Here is a 6000-nt window from a genome sequence, read left to right as displayed (position 1 = left end):
TAGGCCAATATCAATAAAATAAACGAAAAAGTAATGCTTTTGCTTAGGGATCAGGCAGTAATGCAGGAGCATTAGCTCAATGGTGCAATCAAGTATATAAAAAGGGCAATCTTGAAGTGTGGGAAGCTGTAGAGTGAGGAAGCGAAAGAATAGTCCTATGAGCTAAAGGAGCCAGATTTGGGAGCTTGTGTGAGTTCCAGTCTATAACTCTAATTTCCTGACACCTGCACATTTTATGTTGCTTAACCCACTTTTCTTTTAATAGTTGAATTATTCCATCAGCCTTTCCCATTACCCAAGAATTCAATTTAATTAGAATATCCTGAATTCTAGCCCTACAATACAGTCCAATTTTCTTTCTTTCTTTGTGCATCTCTATCTCTATCTATCTATCTAACATCAAAAGAGGTAGGTGTAAAGCAGAACAGAAAGCAAAAAGAAGGCTTTTTGGATCCACGATGTATACAATGTTAAAATATAGAAGAAAGATAATCTAACAACAGAGTTATTTCAAAATACATTTAGAGCTAAACAGTTCCGACTTCCACCCTCATCAGTAACTGTGAGGTTCTCTGTTATTAGACTTTCTTTCTTTCTTTCTTTCTTTCTTTCTTTCTTTCTTTCTTTCGAAGTGTAAAGTATCACAACTACTAATGGGGGTGGAAGCTTAAACATTTAGTTCTAAATGTATTTTGAAATAACTCTGTTGTTAATTTATCTATCTTTTGTGAGTGTGGGTGTGAATTTTCACATTTCACCCTATCTGTGGAAAAGCATTTTCAATTTTTAAAATGCACATTTTCCTCAATTGAAAATGCACATTTTTCCCAATGGGGGAGAGGTGGGGAAAGAGACTGAGGCCCTTTCTACTACTAAGGATTATCCCAGGCAAATGGAGGGATCATCGCTGCCTGCCCCGGGATCCCCTGTGTGTCATTTGGATGCACAGGGACGATCCCTGGGGAAAAGGCAGGTGTAGAAACAGCCTTAGGTTCTGGAATGCAGGGCAAAGGGAGCACACAGAAAAAACAAAGGAACAGAAATGGGGGAATTGTTTTTCCCTTGTGGAAAATCTATTGCTATCTGTCTTCTAGTGTCTTGTTAAGTAATGTTTAAGAACTCCCACCCTCAGCTTCTGTATTCATCCTGCATTCATTTGGTCACCCAAGGCTAGATTTTCTATTTAGCTGCTGTCTTCAAGGGGCACTGTAACCTCATCAAAGGATCATTAGTTGTGCTCAGAGTATTTCTCCATTGTTTCGATCCACACTTAAAGCAACGGAGAAGGAGTAAATAAGCATTTTCTCTAGGAAAGCAAAGTGCCTGAGGTAGGTGTTAGTTGCGACATAGGTCTAAAAATAATCGGCAATAGTTATGGCCTCAGTTAATATACTGTATGCTAGTTGGTCTGACTTTTTCCACATGAAAGCAAGACATATGCTGAGGGATGGTGATATTCGGCCCAAAGTGGAATTCATGGCAGGCGAAATAACTTTGGGAAATGGGTCACATTTGACACCAGACTACTTGTTTAGAGAGGCTTGTGGAGAAGGACTAAAAGCAGGGCCAAGCTGAAATGTGTTGTGTTTCTCAGTACACTCTTACTTTCGATGGGAGGCAAATGACGAAGCTTGCTAAGTAATCCACAAAGCTTTTATTAAGCAATAAACATCTCTTCTACCTGAAGAGAGTCTAACCTCTTGGAAACATCCCCCTAGGCAAAACTATGCGAACTAAGCAAGACAATTGTCCATTCAAGAAGAATAAGAAGCTACTTCCCAAATGCCCATAACTTCAGAGTGCCTGGTGTGGTGGCAGGTTCTGGTGTAATCTCTCCAACTTTCTCACACCTTCTTTTCAGCTTCCAGCGGATCTTAGCATCAGCTAGTTTTTCGGGATGCTCACCCCCAGAAGAAAACTCACTTCCCCCTGAGTGTGTAAGATTTGTCTGTGAGAAGATAAGCTCTGGAGAGGGCTGACTCCCAGCTGGGGAATCGCCCGTGAGAGCTTCCTCCCCCACTGGTACAGGCTGGCTGGTGCCTGGCGCTGCGTCTTCTAGTTCTGAATTGGATTCTGATTGATCACCTGAAAGACCTTTTCCCAAAACAGGGGCAGTAGGGTTAGACATGACAAAATGACCAATCTGTTTTCATGTTTGCCTCTACTTGGAAATGTGCATGCAAGCAAAAATCTAGCTCAAAATTCTCAACATTACACCAATAAGCTTGCCATGTCTCATGTCCAACTTTGATTGCCATTTTTGGGTAAGGTGAGATGGGGGTCCTTTTCACATGGAAATGTGTGTGCAATTCCATGCATGACATCACAACATTGTGCATTTCCTTGCACCTGAACCACATCCCTGATTGTCATTGGCAGGGGATAGAGATGATTTTGATGTCAAGACAGAGGTAAGGTGAACTAGAATTGACTAGGAGGAGAGGAGAACCAAACATGCATTGGCCATTTTTAGCAATGGCCATCCATTTAATGTAACGTCAATCTTGGCTCATTGTTGATCCAGGTTGCTGCAGTATTTCATCACTGCAAAGGCATGCATTTCAAATAAGATTAGAGAAAGTAAGAAGGCTTGGACTGTTTTTTTTTAAAAAAAACCCATTAACAACCCATTGCTAAACGTAGTTACTGAAAAGGATGTCTGACTGAGTCTTTCTCATTTCCTAATAATAGGTATGCTTAGAATTGCAACCATAACCTTAGCCTCCAAGATTAACCTTTAAATAGATTAAAACAGTCCATTAAGATTTAGAGACACCCCCTTAATATCCTTGAAATGCTGAGGTCACAGCCTCACTTGCTCAGAACCCACCCAATTCTTCTCTTAAATTAACCTCTTAATCCTGTTGATGTCAAATATTCCAGCTTCTGATATTAAAATAGAAGCTGAAAGAAAATAGTATCTGAAAAAGTTACGTTATTGGATGTTGCATACTCTCTAAAATATTATATTTGTCTAGCTACAGACTCGAGTTAGGACAAGCTTAGAGATAGAATTCAGAGAGCTTTGGCAAGCTCAGTTTTTGGTGATTCAGACATGCCTAAACAAAATGTTAGCAAAAGAAGACGTCCCCCTGCCCAGACACCCACAAAAAGCCACACACAACACTGTTTTGCAGCCTTTGCCCCTCCTTAGACACCACCAAAGATCTCCAACTACAAACACAAGTAATTACCTTGGCTTTGTGTTGGAGGACTGAATGTCACCTTTGATGTGCTCAGGTGATTGCTAGGTGTCAAATGATGATTGTTGTTTGACTTTCAACTTCTTCTTTCCAGCTGTTCAGAAAATCGATGTTCTGAATTCTTGGGGAGGGAGGTTTTGCTGGAGCAGCAGAGATGGATGTTGTGTCAGCGGACACACTCCTTCTTGATCTTGGAGGCTTAGCTCTGTGCTTCACCTTAAGACTATGGTTAATAATATTAATTGTTTTCTATATGCCAAGGTTGTGAAAGGGCATAAGAACAAACCTCTGGGCTCCACAGCAACTCTGTCATATTTTACAGCTAAGGCATAAAACTTTAGGCAGGCAAAAACCTTTTTGTTTCAGCAGGCTTTTGGAACTATACTGGACCTGTGTTAATGTATTGGATCTCCCCTTTTAACCTGTTACAGTTTTTAATTTTTTTAACGTGTTTTAAATTTTACTGTAGGTTTAATTTTATTTTAAGTTTTGTAATATTTATATGTGTTAATTGTACATTTTTAATCTTGTAAACCACCTTGAGTCCCAGTACTGGGGAAAAGGTGGGATACTACTACTAATAATAATAATAATAATAATAATAATAATAATAATAATAATATCTACACCATTTCTTTTAAAAGTTTCTTACCTGCCTTATAGCTCCAAGGGTCCACAAGGCAGTTTCCATGTTAAAACCATAAAATACACATTTTAATATCGCAACAATACAATCTAATATTTTATGATATCTTATATATATTTATATCCTGCCTTTTGAACTCCTTGCAAAGAGGTTCACAATGCAACTAAGAACAAAAGCAAGAAGCATAAAATAAAAACACTGTTGGGAAGTTTAATAGTGTACTAAACTCAACAATCAACCCCCCTCCCAAACAAATGACTATGGGGTTGTTGTTTACAAAAACACGCATGTCTAATAAATTTATCCTCAGCTGGAAAAGATACTTTTCTGAAATATAAGGAAACATAGTGAATTATGGTAGTCTCCTCATTGTCTTTATTTCCCCTAAGAACTAGCATAAAACACCTTAAGAGGGTTTTAATTACTGCAATAAGCTGCACTGAAGAAACAAACATGCTATGAATGCAAATATGGTTAAGAATTTATCACTAATATGTTGGCCCTGTGAAGTGAAGTTTAGTTGCTGGTTTGGCATTCTGCTTCTTTAGCACAGGGCATCTCCCTTGGATATTATTGAGATACTTGAATGAAATTTGGTAGGCATGTTCAGGGCACAATTCTATGTTTCAGTTTTGAACCCCCACTTAATCTCCACACCCATTTTGAGGGGGCAGCAGGAAAGAATGAGGGTGGGGGAGAAATACTTCGGTACACATCTTAATGTGAATTTGCTTAATTTTGTTATTTTCCAAGGCTCTACTCAAACCAAAGTTCAGTTATCCTTCTAAATGTGCTCTTCTATGAATTTTGTGATGGTGTTCTCTCTGTATTTATCACTGAAATATACACACGTTGGGCAAGTAAGTTTCCTAATATAATGCGTCCTAATGTTATTTTCAGGAATTATTGTGTGCACTTTCTCTGAATATACACATTTTTGCATGCCTTTGTGAGGTCGGAGAACTCCATTGTGAAATTCAGAGAAGTCAAAATTTTCAGTGTTTACTTATTGATTAGAAAGTGCAAAAGTTAAATTAAATATTAAAAATGCAAATTTAAGAAATGTCTTCCCCACCACTAGATTCTTGACAGGCAAAAGCCATTCAAGAAATTTAGGAAAAAATTAAAGTATTCTTCCTGAAATCCAAAAGGTCTTAAGTACTAACCAGGAAACTCTGGGACTTCTTTGGAAACCTTGATTAAGAATTCTTTGTACGGAATTCTGCCATTGACATCCAACCTTTAATATTTGATGAATAACCCATTGTTCCAAGGCATGTCTCATGCCCTTTTAATACCAAAGTCATAACAATCAAATATTCATTAGTCTCAAACGCTTTTTAAAATATCTGTATCTCATTTAATTATTTGGTCCAATGAGTTTCTATTATTTCTGCACCTTTGCACCAGTTATATCAATCTGTTATATTGGTTTTTAGATTAAACTTCTCCCTTTAACAACAGGCAGCTTTTGTTAGTTGTACGGCACAATAGAAAGGTTATCATTAAACTGGAGGATCTGAGAAATTCCCTCTGGGTACAAATTTAGGGTGGTTAAGTAGCTCAGTCCACAAACCAGTTCAGATGGAATGCCTGGATTTCTACCATTCTTGGGCCCCGTGTACAAACACAGGTACAGGACTTCATTTCTCCAGCTTTTATTATTGTATAATTGAAGATGGACAACAGAATAGACTCTGCTGAAAAGGTGGCTTTGAAGCACTGTGAGGAAATCCACGCAAATCCCGCAAATGCACTCAAAGCTAGAGACACACAGATCTCTGTTTCAGTTCTTGTCAGTTTCTGATTTTTCTTCTCTTAAGATCAGTTCATTCTGAGCATTTTTAAAAGGTTTGCATGAAAATTCATACATACTTTTGTGCATATTTCTCCTAAAGCGTGCGTTTTGCATGCATTTTGCCGAATATACCCATTTTGCCGAATATACCCATGAATAAATAAATAAAAATGTAATAAATAAATATTTCTTTGCAAGCATCTTTCCTAATATAATGCACACAATTGTGTATGTTAATGAAAATGTACATACCCAGTTGGGTGCACTTTTCTCTAACATATACATTTTGAACATTTTTTAAAAAATTGGGAGAAATGTGAATTTCAAAGAATAACTGAATTCCAATTCGTGTA

Source organism: Elgaria multicarinata, chromosome 16 (genome assembly GCF_023053635.1).
Source record: "Elgaria multicarinata webbii isolate HBS135686 ecotype San Diego chromosome 16, rElgMul1.1.pri, whole genome shotgun sequence".
In the NCBI taxonomy this organism is placed as follows: Eukaryota; Metazoa; Chordata; class Lepidosauria; order Squamata; family Anguidae; genus Elgaria; species Elgaria multicarinata.
Note: the sequence above shows the minus strand (reverse complement) of the source record.